Source organism: Temnothorax americanus, unplaced genomic scaffold (assembly GCF_048541705.1).
Source record: "Temnothorax americanus isolate GAGA-0224 unplaced genomic scaffold, ASM4854170v1 Scaffold110, whole genome shotgun sequence".
Classification (NCBI taxonomy): domain Eukaryota; kingdom Metazoa; phylum Arthropoda; class Insecta; order Hymenoptera; family Formicidae; genus Temnothorax; species Temnothorax americanus.
The window spans coordinates 122156-143053 of NW_027509243.1; the positions used below are offsets into that span (position 1 = coordinate 122156).

At 38.8% G+C, this 20898-nt stretch overlaps 1 pseudogene; it reads left to right on the forward strand.

The window, feature by feature from the left end:
• The first annotated feature begins 1997 nt into the window (after positions 1-1997).
• Positions 1998-9718, forward strand: LOC143908677 (uncharacterized; annotated as a pseudogene).
• Positions 9719-20898: the final 11180 nt, after the last annotated feature.

Below are 20898 nucleotides of genomic sequence, written 5' to 3' on the forward strand. Positions count from 1 at the left end.
AATGGTTCACTAAACTCGATGAAAAATTGAAGTCGATTGGCTTCAAACAGTCTGAAGCCGATAACTGCGTATACATACTGCAGGATGAAAACGATATCATAATCTTGGTAATATACGTCGATGATGTCATAATCGCTGCAAGCAACATTAAGAAGATGGATGAAATCAAAAGGCAATTATCCAGCTTTGAAATGAAAGATCTTGGAAGAATTTACCATTGTCTTGGAATTCGGTTCATTCAAGCCAACGATAGCATCACCATGGACCAAGAAAGATACACCGAGGAAGTGATCGAAAAATTTAACATGGCCGACTGCAAGGCCGTAACAACTCCAATCAGTACGTCCGTGAAGTTATCCAAAGAAATGTGTCCAAGAAACGACGTCGAGCGGAAAGAGATGTCAAAAATACCATACAGAAGTTTGATCGGATCTCTTATGTATCTCGCAGTATCAACTCGTCCTGACATCGCACATGCCGTCAGCACCTTGGCACAGTATAATTCAGATTACGGACCTGAACACTGGAAAGCGGCAAAACGTGTACTTCGGTATCTCCAAGGAACAAAACACGCTAAATTGGTATTCAAGAGGACAAACGAATCTTTAGTTGGATTTGCTGACGCAGATTGGGGTGCGGATGTAGATCAACGACGTTCATACACAGGCTACGTATTCAAGATGGCAAACACAGCAATTAGTTGGATGTCACGCAAGCAGAAGTCTGTAGCGATGTCCAGTACAGAAGCCGAGTACGTTGCACTGTCAGAAGCAGCCAAGGAGGCTGTACACTTAAGAGCATTCTTATCAGGAATCATAAGTAAGCAGCCAGCAACAATAATCTACAACGACAATCAAGGGGCTGGCAATATGGCTCGAAACCCTGTTCTGCACAAACGAGCCAAACACATTGATCTACGATATCACTTTATTCGCGAAGTAATCAAAAGGAAGGAAATAAAGGTGGGAGTATCTCCCAACCGAAGAGATGACGGCGGACGTACTCACGAAAGGGTTGAATACAACCTTACATCAAAATTGTACCAAGAACATGGGCATGGAGTACTAATTATTTTAGTTTTTTTTTGTTTATTCGCTCTGTTACAGGTATCTTTTTGAGAGGGGGTGTTGGAGAATCAAAAAGCTCCCGCACAGTTCGAATGGCGTGCATGCATCATTAGCGGGCCTTAAAGACGCAGCGCGCAGACACGCAAGGGAACTACTTGCATAACACTACGCCGTCTGTCCCCCTCCACTAATATATATAGATATATATATGTATCCCCGACCGCGAACGAGTTCACTCTGTATCAAACCGCCGCCGTGTAATAAACTCGTTTAAAACGTATTCGCAATTGCCTCGCTATTTACCCACATGTATAAAAGACAATAAAACGTCTTTAAGTCATCTTTTTAGTTATCTTTTACACATATGTGCTGTCTGAGCAGAGTCTTGTACTTTTTTTTATCGTTATTACTGTAGATAAAAATAAGCAAAACATTTTAATTTTTACAGCAACGCTGAAAACCATATTGACTGCCAATATCAACATGCAGTAATTTTTCACCAATTGGGGACAAGACAGTCTAATGGGATGGTAATGAGTACAGGCTTTTTCATGTATAATGTTATTCATAAAACTTGTTCATTATAATAATAAAAATTAATATATATGCACTACAGATCCACTTGGGCAAAACGAGTGGATTAGTGAAATCCACTATAACAGAGTGTGCAACTCGTCGAATACTCCTCGCCAATTTGCAAGTAACATTATTTTCCCTGTTTTTGACGATGAATTGCTCATGACTAGCACTATTACAGGATACACTAGTGCACGACACGGTGAAAAAAGACCATGCAATAAACTAGACGAAAAAAAAAACTGGGGGCTTGTGAAGGTAAAACGTGCTTGTACAACGTATAATAAATATATAAGAATGTAACGTTTATTATATAACTAATAATTTCTAAACAACATTAATGAAATATTATAGTAATCGGTAATCGGGCATCCTTGTCTTAGTCCGAACTTATTCAATTTATACATCATGGATTTAGAGGAAGAAATGGAAAAAGGGCAAGCAGGAGGCCTTGTGATAGGGGAAAAAAAATCTGGATAATATCATACGCAGATGATGTAGTGTTAATGGCGACGAGAGAGGCGGATTTGAAGGAAATGATGAGGAGGTTCAAGAAGTATTTGGAAAGGAAAGGTTTGAGTTTGAGTCCAGAGAAATTAAAAATAATGGTGTTCGAGAAAGCGAGGGGAAGAAGGAAGAAAAGGGAATGGAAGTGGGGAGAAGAAAAAATAGAGGAGGTCAAAGAAATAAAGTATCTAGGATATATATTACAAAAAAATGGGGACTTGGTTAGATGGCGCGTGTGTGAATGGTAGCGGTGAAAGTGCGTTGTGCGATTTTAGCTTTGTTTCTGGGTTTAAAGATTAGTATATGTGGCAAGTAGGGATAATAATGGAAAGATAGGGTGTAAGTAGGAGATGCGATGAGAATAAAGGGAGGTAGTAGGATGCAAGTAGAGAAAAGTAGTATAAAAGTGTTTAAAGAACGTGGTAGGATGAGGTTATGGTGACGAGTCAGTTAGGCGGCAAAGGCGGTAAAGATAATGTAGGTAAAGTAGGGAAGGTTTCGATCGGTGATTGTAAAGAAGATTGTATGATAAGTGCATGATTAGCTAAGGAGCCTTTGGTCGTAAATTAAGTATAGGTTAAAAAGATAGTTAAAGGGATGACAGGTTGAACTCAGAATACAGGTAAATTTTAGATTGGGAAATATAGGATCAAGAATAAGAAGAGGAAGAAGAGGAAAAGGGAAGAAAACAGGAGAGGACAAAAAGTAAGTGAAAAAAGCGCTGTTATAAAAGAGGTTATATGAAACAAAAGAGGATTAAATGTGAAGAAAAAAGAAGAAAAAAGTAGTTGTAAAAACTCTCGAGTTCCAGGTTAATGGAAATACCTTTTTTAAAAAAAGGTAAAACAAGGCGCCAAGTACACGTATAGTAGTGTATATGTTGTTACCTAAAAAAAAAGAAAGTGGTAGTATTATACCTCAAAAAAACCTAAGTAACAAGTGGTAGATCTTTATATCTCGAAAAATCTCGAAAAAATCTAAGCAGTAGTATCTTTATTTCCGAAAAATTATAACCCAAGTGATACACGTCACAAAATTATGTTACCTTATCAAAAAGAAGAGTCACGCTTCAAGTGATCTATTACAATTACAAAAAAGAAATGATATCTCTTTAAGTTAGAGCGCCAATTACAGAGAGAACATGTATATTGCCTCAAAAAATAATTGTTGCACTACATTGAAAAATCTTTACATTGTGTCAATTAGAAAAGAATGTATAATAACAATTTTATAAGATTAAAAAATTTTATTTAAATTTAACAATCGAATACAAGATATTTAAATACAAAGTTATTTACATGTGTATTTTTTAATGGCCACAAAGAATTACAGAAGTAACAGTACAAAATAAAAATATTTTATTAAAATACATAAATTTTTCTTGTAAAAAAACTTGGCGCTGCTAGACCTTTTAAATAAATAAGGACAACAATAAATAAAAATAATTCAGAGAAGAATACAATGGGAGTAATATTAAATGATTATCAGCGTGGATGTGGGAGTGAGTGATATGGGTGTGCGTGACTACGCGGACGGCGGATAATGCGGCTTATAATTAAGTATAGAATAAGTTTATTTATTTATTTAAAATTTCGAGGTCTAGCAGCGCCAAGTTTTTTTACAAGAAAAATTTATGTATTTTAATAAAATATTTTTATTTTGTACTGTTACTTCTGTAATTCTTTGTGGCCATTAAAAAATACACATGTAAATAACTTTGTATTTAAATATCTTGTATTCCCTTGTTAAATTTAAATAAAATTTTTTAATCTTATAAAATTGTTATTATACATTCTTTTCTAATTGACACAATGTAAAGATTTTTCAATGTAGTGCAACAATTATTTTTTGAGGCAATATACATGTTCTCTCTGTAATTGGCGCTCTAACTTAAAGAGATATCATTTCTTTTTTGTAATTGTAATAGATCACTTGAAGCGCAACTCTTCTTTTTGATAAGGTAACATAATTTTGTGACGTGTATCACTTAGGTTATAATTTTTCGGAAATAAAGATACTACTGCTTAGATTTTTTCGAGATTTTTCGAGATATAAAGATCTACCACTTGTTACTTAGGTTTTTTCGAGGTATAATACTACCACTTTCTTTTTTTTTTAGGTAACAACATATACACTACTATACGTGTACTTGGGGCCTTGTTTTACCTTTTTTTAAAAAAGGTAATTTTGTGCGGATATCACGCCTTTTTGTAGTATATTACGCATTGTATAAACAGTATGTACAGGATAAAGCTATTTGGAGGTATAATACTACCACTTTGTTTTTTTCGAGGTAACAACATAACAGGGTAACAACATAATACATATACACTATTATGCGTGTACTTGGCGCTCATTTTACCTTTTTTTTAAAAAGGTAATTTTGTACGGATATCACGCCTTTTTGTAGTGTTACGCATCTTAATCTTATAAACAATATATCTTATAATCTCATAAACCGTATATAATACAAGGTATGAAGCTAAAAGTGTTACGGACTATTATTTCTAAAGAAAACAACAATTTAATATTTTGCTCAGTTTTTTTAAAATAATAATCTGTAACCCTTTTAGTTGTACACTTTGTATTTATTTTTCAATTTTAACATAAAACATAATCGCAATAAAACATGATTAATGTTAATAAGTCGTTAACTGTAAAATTCTTTATTTATTTTTATTTGCGTGTTTTACTGAATGTTGTTCGCAACTGTATATGTACCGATATCTTCAGGTATCGATATTTTTGATAATTATTTTTACGTCAGACATAATTTTAATTCATCCAATTTTTATTATGTCTAAACATAATTTTTGTCCAATTTTTATTATGTCTAGACATAATTTTAATTCAGCGATTTTTATTATGTCATGACATAATTTTAATTCTGCCGCTAGGGAAATTTTAAGTCGATTTTTATGAATCAAGCTTGAATTCAATGTTTAGGTGTCCCAGGTTGTCGATGACGAGGTCCACATAGCGCGCTTTATAGTTTTCGGTGTCCAGGTGTAATAATACGTTGAATTCGATGTCTACATGTCCCAGGTTGCCGATGACGAGGTCCACATAGTGCGCTCCGTAGTTTTTGGTGTCTACGTGTATTAATACCTCGAATTCGATATCTACGTGTCCTACATTGGGTGCGTTCAGCCGATACTTTGCTAGCCTAGCAATCGTGAGCAGTCGCTCGTTTTCGCTCGTTTCCTCTTTTTTGACTTACTGGATTAAAAAGAGAAGAAACGAGCAAAAACGAGCAACTGCTCACGATTGCTAGGCTAGCGGAGTATCGGCTGAACGCACCCATTCAGATTTAAAGTTATTAATACACCTAGACACCAAAAACTATGAAGCGCACTATGTGGACCTCGTCATCAGCAACCTGGGACACGTAGACATCGAATTCAACGTATTATTACACCTGGACACCGAAATCTATGAAGCGCATTATCTGGATCCCGTCATCGGCAACCTGGGACACGTGGACATCGAATTCAAGATATTAATACACGTAGACACCAAAAACTACGGAGCGCACTATGTGGACCTCGTCATCGGCAACCTGGGACATGTAGACATCGAATTCAACGTATTATTACACCTGGACACCGAAAACTATAAAGCGCACTATCTGGACCTCGTCATCGGCAACCTGGGATACATAGACATCAAATTCAAGCTTGATTCATAAGAATCGACTTAAAAATTCCCTAGCGGCACTTTCTGCCAAGCATAGAGAACCTTCTTTTCCGTTGACTCAATATTTATTATATATATACCTAATTTACCTAAATGGGAATCTTCCTCCTGACCGATAAGTCTATCGACCTAATTTCGAAATACGCGCGCGATATCGAAACTGGCGATACCTGCGCCGCCAGCGTCGAAAAAGTGAAAGGGACGTTTCTCTGATAATCATAATAATATTGAGACGTCGGCGTTAGGAGGAGGAGGAGGAGTATCTTAAAAATAAATTTTCACATTTGGACTTTGCTTCGCAATATCTCCGCTCGTAAGGCACGTAGCGGAATATTATGAGAGAAACCCCCCCCTAATTGGACCCCAAGCTATCGATCAAGCCTTTGATCCGTTCACTCGTTATCGAGATCTCAACATCTCGGGTACTCGCAACCCGTCGCGTCGCGTAAAAGAGTCACGGTCGGTCTCGCTCCGCGTGTACTTGGCGCGAGACACTACCGTGTCTCTTGATGAAAAGAAGAAAGGTGAAATAAAGCTAGGTCACAAGGATTGGCGGGTTCAGAGGTGTTCTAGGAAAAGGAAGTAAAAGAAGATAAGTAACTGAGGAAGGGTTAAGCCATTGATGAAGAAGAGAGAAGATGAACAGAAGAAAGGTGAAGGAAAGCGATTGGCGTAATCCTGGAACAAGGATTGGCAAAACTTATCTGCGTTGAAGGAAAGGAAAGGTAAAAGAAGATGGAAATAGGAAAGGGAGTAAACGATGACACAAGGCTTGGTGAGAAGAGGAGAGGAAGAAAAGGAAGAAAATGTGGAAGGAGGAAAAATAAGAGGTATGAACGTTACAGTTTAAGAAAGGACGCAGTAGTTTTCTGGAAATATTAGAATCTTTGGATGGCACGGATGTGCGAATACAGGTATATTGGTTATGCAACGGCAGATAGGAGGTACGGGAAGATAACCAAAGAACGCGCGCGCGCGGAGGAAATAAATGTTGCTTCGGAGGGAACGAGAGAAGAAGAGCTGGGAGACAATTTAGTAGGAAAGGAGAGGAGCAGTGCTAAGGAATTTGGTAAATAAAGAAGAGGAAAGGAGCGATTCGAGGGCACAGAAGTTTTTTGAGTTAAATTAGGAATGAACTCAAAAGATCAGGAAAATTAAGATTAGGAAGATAATATATTGGAAAAGAAAAGAAAAGAGAGGAAGGAGGGGCATACAGGGAGGTGTGATGAGTTAGATAGGGGGACATAGGAAAGTATTAGTTAGGAAGCAGGAGATTTGTTATTAGTCGAGTTTATTATATGTACGTGTATGTAAATATTTGAGTGTAAGAGTTTTACAGTTAAATTGAGTATTGTAAGATGAGAGAGTTGCGTTAATATTTTAAGGTAAAGGTAAAGAATTATTAATATGTCAATATGTGGTTGAAAAATAGGAAAATGGTTGTAATATTAAGGTAGAGGTAGGGATAAAGAAAAAAAGAGAGAATTATGTTTTGTAGTTTTAAGATTAGGCTTTGAGTTTCGCACGCAGAAGTTATGGAAGATATGAGTTTAAGGTATATGATAGGTTCTGGAGTATAAGGTTTATAGAGAGAATGCATTAGAATTCAAGTTTTATAAGTTTTAGGATGGTTTTTCTTGGATTAAAGGAGATTTGAGAAAAATTTAGAAATATATGGAATATTAATATTAGTTGTTGCGCGTTGTTGTATGAAGGTGTGTGTGTGTGTGTGTGTGTGTGTGTGTGCGTGTGTGCGTGCGTGCGTGCGTGCGTGCGTGCGTGCGTGCGTGCGTGCGTGCGTGCGTGCGTGCGTGCGTGCGTGCGTGCGTGCGTGCGTGCGTGCGTGCGTGCGTGGGTGCGTGCGTGCGTGCGTGCGTGCGAGCCTGCGTGCGCGCGTGCGTGCGCGCGTGTGCGTGCGTGCGTGAGTGCGTGCGTGCGTGCGTGCGTGCGTGCGTGCGTGCGTGCGTGCGTGCGTGCGTGCGTGCGTGGGTGGGTGCGTACGCGCGTGCGTGGGTGCGTGCGTGCGTGCGTGCGTGCGTGCGTGCGTGCGTGCGTGCGTGCGTGCGTGCGTGCGTGCGTGCGTGCGTGCGTGCGTGCGTGCGTGCGTGCGTGCGTGCGTGCGTGCGTGCGTGCGTGCGTGCGTGCGTGCGTGCGTGCGTGCGTGCGTGCGTGCGTGCGTGCGTGCGTGCGTGCGTGCGTGCGTGCGTGCGTGCGTGCGTGCGTGCGTGCGTGCGTGCGTGCGTGCGTGCGTGGGTGTGTGTGTGTGTGTGTGTGTGTGTGTAGGTGAATAATGTCCGTTTCTTGGCCTACTACTGAAGCGGACTAGGTTCAAATATTTTTGAGTTTAGGTTGTGAGTTTAACGTGCAAATAATGGATTAAAGTCGTTTAGGGCTTAAGGAATGGTTTTTCTAAAAGAAATTTAAGAAAGTACGGAATAATGAATTAATAGTTGCACGCGTTAAGTTAAAAAAGTTGGTATGTATGAGTGTGTATAAGGTATATTGTAAAGTCCATTTCTTGGCTTTTTGTAGCTGAAATTAAATAAATCTATCTATTACAGAAAAATGGGGAAGCGGAGAATCATATAAAAGATAGGATGAAAAAGGCTACAATAGCGATGAAGAGGACATGGAGCATAGGAGAGAGAATATTTAAAGAAGAATGAAAATGTTCGAGGCACTGGTAGAAACCGTGGCATTATACTGAGCTGAAATATGGGAGTGACTATACAAAAGCAGATTAGATGTAATAAAAAAAAAGTATGTTAAATGGATTTTAGGATTGGATAGAAGAACTCCGAATTATATAATATCAGAAAAAGCCAAGATAAAGGAGATAAAAATGAGGGCAATAAGGAGAGCTGTGAGGTATGAGGAGAAGGCGAGACAGAGAGGAGCAGACCAAGGAAAGAATAAAGTAATTGGAAAAAAAAGAGAAGAGAACTGATAGAGAAGGCAGGAATGGAGAAGGAGCAGCTGAGTAGAGAAATGGAGGCAGGGGACCGGGAGGCGGCGGAGAATCTCGTAAAGAGAATAGAGGAAAAGGAGGAGGAGGAGAGATAGATAAAGATAAACGAGTCAAGATACAACTATAAAGTAACTATAAAGTGATTTTAACAGAAGAGTTACCAAAGTATTTAATAGGAAAGAAGAAGAAATAGGATAGAATGTTGATAGCCAGATACAGATGCGGGAGTGAGGTAAAAGGCAGCGAACATTGGAGAGAAGAAGAAGATAGAAGATGCAGAATATTCCAAAAAAAAAGAGAAGAACATAGAACATATACTAAAAAAACGTGAAGCGACAAAAAGCGAGATACAGTTAAAAGAATTTTTAGGAAACAAAGGAAAAGGACTAGAAGTAATGAAACGGATAGAAAAGGTTAGAAAAGAGGCGGAAAAAAGGGAGGGGTTGGAGGGAGAAGAGTAGGAAGGAAAATTTAAAGACAGCTATAGAATGTTCAATTAATTTTGGAGTTAGGATGATCTAAGTGATATATAAGTATATAATATATATGTATGTAAATGAGAAAGTTGTATGAATGTAAATTGTTATGCGTTTGTAAATTTATATAATGGTTGACGGAAGTCATCCTAAGCCGTAAGGCAAGGATTGAAATAAAATTATTATTATTATTATTAGTAATCGGTAATTGTTTTATAATTAATCGTTTAAGAATACTGTTATTTTAATGTTTTGTTTTTAAGAACATAGTACTGAGCTAAAGTACGATATATTGTCATTTCTATTTTTGTTCAGATATATACAAGCATTGGAGGAATAACACGTACAAAAAGCAATTTGCTAACGCTCCTCACAAAGACGATACTACGAGAGAATTATCGAAATTTTATTATTACGTAGGGAAAAAACTTGCTGATTTCAAAAAAAGTTTGCATAAAAAAGTCACCGACAGCAATTGGCAAAACAGCGATAAAAACAAAAGCAAAAAAAGTAAAACCAGCAAAGAGACTGATGAACGAAGCGAGGAAGACGTAAATGTTGTTGAAGATGACCAAAGATTCTCGTCTTTACAATTACTCACCCGATATGTATTCATCGTAATGGTCAGAAAAGTTTGTTCTTTTAAATATCTTAATGTTTTGATAGCAAAAAATTTTATGTTTATTTTTAAGAAATTGAGAAAATAAGATGGATCAAATCTTAAACGCGTATATATCTTGATTGCCAGTTACGTCGATTAAAATTCCATCTTATTCTCAATTTGGTTAATATCGCTGGCGAAGTTAATGTGTTACTTATTTGTTTATTTTGAAAATTTTATTTTCAATTTTAATTGTTTGTATTGCTTAAAAGTTTGAAAATTGATTAAAAACTGCGAGCAATACACTCAAATTAGGAGTTAATATTTAAATAAACAATAATTTAACCACTTGAAGGTTAACGCTCAAATTGTATTTTTTTGTGTGTTATGCAGTTGAAAAAAAAATAAAGATTTGATTTTAAATAGCTTTATTGTGACACTACATAAAATCGATTTACTTTTTATCTGCAAAATGATGGAATTTTTTTATTAAAAGAAATTATTTTTGCCTATGGTAAATTCTAGCTAATTCAAGTGCATTAAAACAGATTTAATTGTCTATCGCGATGTAATCCGCAAAATTGTTGAATTTCGAATAGCAACGGATTACTTTTGTTATCATCCGCGACAGATTCACATCGCATTAAAAAGTTAAATTCCGATAACCCTAATTTGACGATGGTTTCTGGTAGAGTTCTAGATAATATCTAGGACTCTAGTTTCTGGTAGTACTTTTAATGCTGAACAAAAAATTATAGGTCTTATAGGGCTAACTGCTCTGGTTTTCGAGATATATAGTGTTAAAGTTGGTAAAACTTTATAGATTAAAGCGGGGAGCACACACTTCTGCACAACGCATAATGCGTAAACATAAGAAAATTGATTGGTCTATTTCCTTATGCACAATGTGTATGGATCAATCAATTTTCTTATGCTTACGCATTATGCGTTGTGCAGAAGTATGTGCTCCCCGCTTAAGGCGGGCGACCTCACCGATTTCAATGACCTTGATTTACGAAGTGTGATCAAAAAGTTCATGGAAAAAATTTTTTCTGCTGACGTGGCAATACTGTAGGGTTCTATGGTGGTTTGGCATCTAAGGGAAGCCAGCTCCGGTAACTTAGCCGGTCAACTTCGACTTTATTAATTTTTATATTTTTTTATCGTTTGTTGGTCTTTTGTTGGTGATTGTTGGCCTAATTACAACGTTTGTTGGTTCTTAATTTTTTTTTTAATTTAAAAAGAAAAATTAGCATTAAGTTAGTCGGAAAAATTTTATTTTTAATTTCAAAAAAGCCTAATCGATGCGTAATCGTTTGCTGATGATTGTTGGTCTAATTTTAGCGTTTGTTGGTTTATTATTAGTCTTAAAAACGAAAAAAAAAACAAAAAATTATTTTACATATTAAAGTAATTGAAGATTGGTTTATTTGCCTACGACTTAAGCTTTATTTCTATCAATTTAAGGCTAACATCTATGTAAATCGAAACTATTTGTAAACTGCGAATTTAATTCTATTCTCTAACTCTTATACTCTGTATATGTATTATATTGCTTATAGATTCGGTTTCACTATATATAAACATACTGTTTGCTAATGCATAGCACTTCAATGTAACGTAAAGCTCCAGTTCGAGTTCCTAGTATGTAAATTATATTTTAAGAAACTTGTGCAGATAATTTGTAAGAATAGTTCTTGCTAAGAAGTGGAATATAGACCTGAGATACATATAGTACTTATTTATTGTAAAAGACATGAACATTAGGATCTTTATGAAAATTGTATGAAATAATAAGGTTCTTAAAAAAAAATGACGTTTTGTTACTTCAAACAAATTTATAATTTTTACAGTAAAACACTTTCCACAAGTGAGAAACGGAAGCATACATTGGAGAAGTAGGTTTTTTTTTTTTCAAGAGAATTTTACTAGGAAACGTATATTCACGTATGAATACTAGAATTCTCTTCAATTTTATGTAAATTCAATCAGGTTGAAGCTTATATTCTTATAAAATAATATATATTATTAATGATCACATAAAAATAATCTTTATTTATAAAAATACAACTTATTTAAATTTCAGTTCTTTAAACGCAAATACATAATGCGCATATCATGAAACACTGTATCATGTTTTTAAGTGATCACATTTAGGTATGATATACTTAATTCTATCATTTTTTTAGCACATATGGTAAGTTTGACATTTATTTTATACGTACTTTGACAATTAGGCGTCTTGAATGAAGAGTTCATGGGAAGAAAATGATAAATTCATAATTAATCCATTTTAAGCACAATTTTATGTTTAAAGTAGAACTTATAAACTTATATTTCTTCAATTTCGCTATTTTCTGCCGATGTTAAGGCCCGTATTCATATGGCAGTTTTATAGATGTTAGCCTTAAATTGATAGAAATAAAGCTTAAGTCGTAAGCAAATAAACCAATCTTCGATTACTTTAATATGTGAGATAATTTTTTGTTTTTTTTTTGTTTTTAAGACTAATAATAAACCAACAAACGCTAAAATTAGACCAACAATCATCAGCAAACGATTACGCATCGATTAGGCTTTTTTGAAATTAAAAATAAAATTTTTCCGGCTAACTTAATGCTAACTTTTCTTTTTAAATTTAAAAAAAAATTAAGAACCAACAAACGTTGTAATTAGGCCAACAATCACCAACAAACGACCAACAAACGATAAAAAAATATAAAAATTAATAAATTTGAAGTTGACCGGTTAAGTTACCGGAGCTGGGGAAGCCTTACGAGTCAACAGTGAAAATTTGGTCACAATCGAGTGCATACTTATTTTTTTGTGCCAGTATTTGTGAACGCAGTTTTTTGCGCGGTCGAAATGTAGCAACCCAAGGAGCAACCCATATCGCAATTAAAATGACGTTATTTTAACGTCACATTGACCAAATTTACATCATTTTTTGGTCAATATGATGTCAAAATGACGTAATTTTTTAATTGCAATGTGGTTCCTTGGGGAGATGTTTTATCCGAACAAAGAACCAACATCCTCGTGAAATTTGCTAAAAGCATTCGCCTGATTTAGCCCCTTGCGACTTTCTTTGTTCCCTAAAGTTAAAACTGTTAGGTACTTGAGAACCCGCCGTAAGGAATACCATGCGAACTACCGGCAGACACGACAGGGAGAGCCTGGTGAGGCAGAGCAATAAACTGAGTCTTATCGAACACACGTGTGCTTTATTTGAGTCCTCACAATTAATCATATATATTAGTCCAGATAAGTACTAATATTACAAAAACGATTATGCGGGATGAACATTTTGAGGATGTAAAGAGCATTAAAACAACTTGCTCTATTTCGACCGCGCAAAAAACTGCGTTCACAAATACTGGCACAAAATAGTTATTTATATCACACGTGCGTGGAAAGTGGCCCATTACGCGCGCGCCATCTGTGCGACGAATAGCCAATTCCATACACGAGTCAAAACAGTGCGGTAATGTATCATTATTTGTGTAACAAGTGCGGGAAGTTGAGAATTGGACACGGGTGCGGAGTGGACGCACGAGCCGGAGTGGGCGCCTTCGGCTCGTGCGTCCACTCCGCACCCGTGTTCAATTCTCAACCCGCACGTGTTACACACCCTATTTTATATTACAAAGTGCGTGAAAACCAAAGCGGTTAGCCCTATAAGGCTGAGTTTCCACTGAGCGCGTCACGCGTCGCGTTGCCGAGTTGAACCAATCAAAACATCCCATTTCGATCCCGTCACAAGAATGTAATAAAATGGGATATTTTGATTGGCTAACTTGTGACGACGCGACGCGTGACGCGCTCAGTGGAAACTCAGCCTTAGACCTATACAATTTTTTGTTCATTGTTAAAAGTACTACCAGAAACCATCGTCAAATTAAGGCGCCAGGGTTATCGAAATCTTGCCCATTAAAACCGATTTAAATGTCCGTAAAATAGAATTTCGGATTGCAACGGATTACTTTTGTCATCCTCCGACAGATTCACATCGCATTAAAACCGATTTAATTACTAAATTCGATTTGATCCCAATCGATTCGGATTACTTTCTTTTTAATCGGTTTTAATCAAACATTTTCGGCAGGGCACGCATTTACACTTTTCACGCGAGACGAGTTGTCACATGGGTTCGTGGCGTGCTTTACAAGCTCGATTAAGTAGAAGTGGTATTAAGGGGATGCTGTAGTAGCAGTAATTACCGACATTTAGTTAAAAGAAAACCACTTTTAATTGGCTTTACGGAATTGCAAAAATGTGTGTAGAATTAAAGTACGCACAAACATGTAGAGGGCTAGATCGGTTTTAACTTCCAAAACAAAAAAAAATTAAAAAGTTGGGCACATATAAGCTGTCACTGACGACAATATTTGGTTATACAAAAATACTGCAGTTTATATATACAAAATGAGAATCTAGCCCTTTAGGGAAAAGATTGAAGAACAATATCGTGCAATATTACAACTACGTACGATAGAAGTCTAGAAAAAGTGTCATTGTTTTAACTTTTATACATGCAAATATACATGCGGAATGACAAGAAAAGCAGTATGGCGTGTAGCAAGAGATGGCGCAGCATTCGAACAAGGACAGATGCCTCTCGAATCGTTAAGGTGTGGCTACAGTCGCATAAACATGACCAATCAGCGACCGGCAGAGAACAGCCTATCAGAACGCAGCATGGAAAGCGTTCATAAGAGTTCCCGGGATCCCTTGCAGTAGCAAGCTCGCTTCGTCAGATCCGCGACATCATACTTTACTGTATCCTGTATTATCCAAATATATATTTAGTATTAGTTATATTAGAAACACGAACGCGTCTTATTACTAAGACCCTCAAAATAACCAAAGTGGTGACCCCGACGTGATTGTAGCGGGCACAAGTAATGCCGCGCAACTGCTCGCCATCACGACATACTGCAAGCCAACACCCCGCACGAGAGGAGATTCCGCCGAAAGAGGCGAATACCAATTCTGTTTCAGATACAGCCACTACGCAGGAAGCTGACGATAAGAAGATGAGCATAGTCCCCGAAGGATCGGAAAACATGATCAACGCGGCTAACGTGGTCAAGCTACCACAACCATTTTGGCGGGAAATGCCGGCGCAATGGTTTACAGTTGCAGAAGCCGCTTTTGCATTAGCAAAGATCACCGGAGACGAGACCAAATACAGGTACGTCCTCGTTAACCTAGACCCCGCTACACTGCCCTATGTTTCAGACATAATAGCCAACCCACCGGAACACGACAAGTACGGCACGATTAAAAGGCGCATGACAGAGACATTTGGAGAATCACACGAAACAAAGTTACGCAAGCTCTTACGCGGTCACGAGATAGGTGACGAGAAGCCATCCGTCTTCCTCCAGCGCATACGAAACATGGCAACCGGACAAGTCTCGGACAATGTGCTACGCACTCTGTTTCTTGAACAACTCCCGGACAACATTCGCAGCATTTTGGCAATAAGTCAGGTTGAAGACATCACGCAATTAGCACTACAAGCTGACAAAATTGTCGAGGTAAGCAAGCCCCAGGTTATGGCGCTTAGTGCCAAAACGGATCAACCGGACGAACACACCCGTACCGAAACTACGGTGACGGAACTCAAGGCCATGATCGAAGAGCTAGCCGTGGAGGTAAGGAGAGGACGAACAAATCGCGGAACCAACAGTAGGGGACGACGCCAGAGGTCCTACTCGAACCGTCGCAGCCGTGACAGACGCAGTAATAATAACTTCTGTTACTACCACAGGCGTTTTGGTGAGGACGCTAGAAATTGCGAGGAGCCATGTGCGTGGAAGAAGCAAATCAAACAGGCCAAGGACCAGGAAAACTAGAAGGCCCGACACGTGTGGAGACGGCGGAAGTCGGCGTAGATACTCAAAAACGTCTCATCGTTACGGACAGACACTCTGGATTGCGGTTTCTATGCGATACCGGTTCAGATATTTCAGCATTGCCACGAGCGATGGTAAGAAAATCAACTGGAATAGCCAATTTTAAAGTCTATGCTGCCAACAGGTCGGAGATACCCACGTATGGTGCAAAGTACATGACTCTCGACCTGGGATTACGCCGCAATTATGATTGGACCTTTATAGTAGCCGACGTATCACAACCTATATTAGGGGCAGACTTCCTGTACGCACATAACCTACTCCCGGACTTAAGAAATAAGCGTCTGACAGATGGACTAACGGGGTTAACGGCCTGTGCCAAAACAACTAAGTCAGGCACTCCTACAGTATCTACGCTCAAAATGGATACACCATACCTTAAGTTGCTGAAAGAATTCGTTGACATCACACGCCCAATAAAAAGAATAACACCAAAGCACCACGTGAAACACTACATCCCCACAAAAGGACCACCAGTGGCGGAGCGTGCCCGAAGACTATCACCAGGTCGTTACAAGTTTGCAAAAGCCGAGATCGAATCATGGATAGCTCAAGGGCTTTGTAGACCTTCTAAGAGTCAATACGCAAGCCCAATCCACCTCCAGCGAAAGAAAACAGGCGAGTGGCGCATATGTGGCGACTACAGGGGAGTAAATAGGATCACCGACCCGGATAGGTACCCTGTCCCACATATCCAAGATTTTTCACACAGAATGAACGGATGCAAGATTTTTAGTGTTTTAGACCTCATACGCGCATACTATCAAATACCTATGGCAGAAGAAGACCGAGAGAAGACTGCTATTATCACACCATTTGGATTATTTGAGATGAACGTTATGCCATTCGGACTGAGCAATGCAGCTCAAACGTTCCAGCGATTCATGGACACAGTGTTGAGAGGTCTAGATTTCTGTCACAACTATCTGGACGATGTAGTAATCGCATCCAAGACACCAGAAGAACACGAACGGCACTTAAGGATAGTATTCGAACGATTTCGACAATACGGACTGTCCATTAACCTTGATAAGTGCACGTTGGGCGCGACACAAGTAACCTACCTCGGATACGAAATCAGCGAGAAAGGAATTAAACCCACAGATATTAAAGTAGAGGCGGTAAAAAACTTCAAGAAACCCAGCACTATTAAGGAACTCCGCAGATTCCTTGGTATGATCAACTTTTACAGACGATGTATACCTAAAGCAGCCGAAACGCAAACACCGTTACACGCATACCTAGTTGGCGCTAAGAAAAATGATAACAGGCCAATAGCATGGAACTCGGATACAGAAGCAGCATTCGAACGATGTAAGAAACAATTAGCGGAAGCCACCTTACTTGCACACCCACTCGAAGGAGCACACCTAGTGGTCACAACGGACGCGTCGGATGTAGCTATCGGCGCGGTACTCGAGCAAATTAATCACAAAGACAGACAACCACTGGGGTTCTTTTCAAGGAAGTTGTCATCAACGCAAGCTAAATACAGTGCTTACGATCGCGAACTACTCGCGATATACGAGGCTATAAAATTTTTCCGACACATGATAGAGGGACGAGCAGTCACAATACGTACAGACCATAAACCGCTAACGTACGCTTTTTTCAGAAATCCGCAAAAGCATCACCAAGACAATTTCGGCAGCTCGACTACATTGGCCAATTTACCACACGAATTCAACATATCGCAGGCCACGACAACATCATAGCTGATACCCTTTCAAGAGTAGAAGCGATAGACATGCCTATAATAACAACGACTGAGGAACTAGCCGAAGCTCAGAAGACCGACGCCGAACTTGAAAATCTTCTAAAAACACCGTCTGCCATTCAACTTAAGAAACTTCGACTTGATAATACAGAAACGACTGTATATTGCGGCATCACAGGTGAGGATATACGCATCTACGTACCAGCAGTTCTTCGCAAACGAATCTACGACACAGTACATAATCTCTCACATCCCGGAGGACGTACAACGCGGAAAATGATCAGTCGCAAATTCGTATGGCCAGGTATGAACAAAGATATCACTCATTGGGCGCGGTCGTGCATGCCATGCCAAAAAGCAAAAATACATCGACACAACCGAAGGATCCCCGAACACATCGAGGTACCGGACACACGATTCCAACACATACACATCGACATCGTCGGACCACTCCCACCTTCCAAAGGCAACAAATATTGTTTAACAATGATTGATCGATTCACTAGATGGCCGGAAGCAACACCTATTACTGACACATCAGCAGATACAGTTGTACACGCATTCTTCAGCACATGGATCGCTAGATATGGAGCACCAACAGTAATTACGACGGACAGAGGCAGCCAATTCGAATCTCAACTCTTCGAATCATTAGTCAAGATAATCGGCAGTAGAAGAATACGCACGACTGCATATCACCCCGAATCCAACGGCATCATAGAAAGGTGGCACAGATCACTCAAAACAGCGATCAAATGCCATAACACTAAGGACTGGTGCGAAGTATTACCAGTGGTCTTCCTCGGATTACGTGCCAGTGTTAAAGAAGATATCCAAGCATCAGCGGCAGAAATGACCTTCGGAACGACCCTTAGACTCCCCGGGGAATACTTCAATGAGGAAGAAACTCCAACTCAACCACAAATCTTCCTCGACAGGCTGAGACAATATATGCAAGACGTCAAATCGAAGCCCACAGCACATCACTGTAGAATAAAACCATTTATACACAAGATGTTACATTCAAGCACACATGTATTCGTACGCGTCGACAGCACCAGAAGACCATTCGACCAGCCATACGAAGGTCCATTCAAGATACTTAACAGAAATTCAGATTTTGTTTTCAGGATAATGTTCAAAGGACAACCCGCAGACATATCCACCGACAGACTAAAGCCAGCATTCTTGGAAAACATATCCGAGGACAACCCAAATCCAATGAATCCAACAGAAGAACAACATATACCGGAATCAACCCTCAAAACCTATCCAGGCCCTCGAAGCAAGAGAACCATCACTTTCGCGCGCTGACCAAGGCCATCACGCTCGAGGGGGAGTATGTGGCTACAGTCGCATAAACATGACCAATCAGCGACCGGCAGAGAACAGCCTATCAGAACGCAGCATGGAAAGCGTTCATAAGAGTTCCCGGGATCCCTTGCAGTAGCAAGCTCGCTTCGTCAGATCCGCGACATCATACTTTACTGTATCCTGTATTATCCAAATATATATTTAGTATTAGTTATATTAGAAACACGAACGCGTCTTATTACTAAGACCCTCAAAATAACCAAAAAGGTGCGAATTCATGGGACGCTCGTTTCAGCGTATCGCGAAATCACGTGATTTCGCGCTGACGCTAGCGTCAAGCAAAGAAAGCTGGATTTTCTCAGCTTTAGCGTTAAAGCCAAAGCAACGCGAAGACGCCGAAATTTTGACGCTGTTTTCCTTTTCATGAATTTCAATTGACGCCGACGTCACGTGTGGTCATGCAACCTTCTTGCCGCTGAAAATGAGCGTCAAGCGTCAGCATGAAAAGGCACTTTTAGACAAGGGCAGATATAGGCCGGTAATATAGAAAATGATAGAAAACGAATTAGAACGGAATTAAAAATGTTCGACATTATCGACATCGAAGAAGTTCGGCCGTCACGCTAGGATCCCCTTAAACAATAAAGATAAGTTGCATCGTATTTTCTTTGTTCATGCATGTACTATTTCGACATATTATATATTAGTCATTTATGCTTTTTAATACTCAAAATAACTGCTACATTTCTCAAACTTTTTTTGTTAATAACTTCTGAATAAATAACGAACGCGGGTTGAAACCTTCTGAAGGTCACTCAGGAGGGTGACCTTGATGACAACATACTAAAATATCAAGGTCATCCAAGGTGACCCCCTTCATGTAAACAATTACTTAATAATAGGTAATCATACAATTTATCATTTGTATTTTTTTCATTTCTCCGTTCCCATTTGTTTCCGTACAAAATTCTTTATGGTGTGGGCGTGTCCTTTAATGCTCTACAATTGCTACAAGTTTCATTAAATTTGGAGGTAGGAGCTATTCGGAAGTCTTAGCCAGTCAATTCTAGGGATCGATTTTGTACTCACAATAAAAAACATTTAATAAATTATTTAATCCAGAATTATTTAATAAATAAAGAAATGCAGTGTCCAGCTAAGTGATATGCATTATAACTATACATATTATACGTTTCAAATTCGCGCACTTTTGCAAGATTTCAACCAATCGCGTTGCTTGATCCCGTAAAAATGTTTAATTAGCTGATCCAGTGGAAAAACTCCAGGCACCGGGGGCTGTGAGTGGCTGTGATTAATCGCAACCTGATCAAACGGGACGCTCTCCCGTGTCCAGCCTTAATTAGGCTAAAGTCACATGGCATGTATTTTCCGCGTAACGCGTAACCGCGTAACCAATTAGAAGCGTTTCGTATTTTTGGTTACGCATATTCGCCCTTCTCAATTCTCATATTCTCAACTTCCTGCACTTGTTTCACAAATAACTACTCTACTTACCGTGGTCACAAGAAATAATAATATGCATTTATAAACTTTAGTCAACACTATCAACAGTTGTATAATGCGGACCTAACATGACCGGCTGTAACCAATCAATCAGGGGTGCGTTTGTGGAGACGATTAGCGCTACCTAGCGCTACTGGCTGTTCGCGGAGCTTTGTGATAGCGCTACCAAACGCTGTCGTGATGTCATTACTGGTAGTGTTATACGTCATAACTACTCGCTACCAACGCTCTTCCTTCCGAGGTAGTGCATTAATAGCGTTAGCCTTTACAGGCCCTATGAACAGCGCAATAGTAAATTACCATTTGTAGTGAATTGTTGTGATTGTTTATTTGGAGAAAAAACTTTGCGTGTGCACATGTATTATAAATATTATATTAATTACAAAGTTACAAATAAGGATTATATAGAAACAGATATATATATAATATATTTATACAATAATTTTCTTTTTCAGCGGCGGCGGAATTGGCGAGTGATGATTTATCGGAATGAACAAAAATAGCAAACAATAAATACTCAGCACTTGCTTT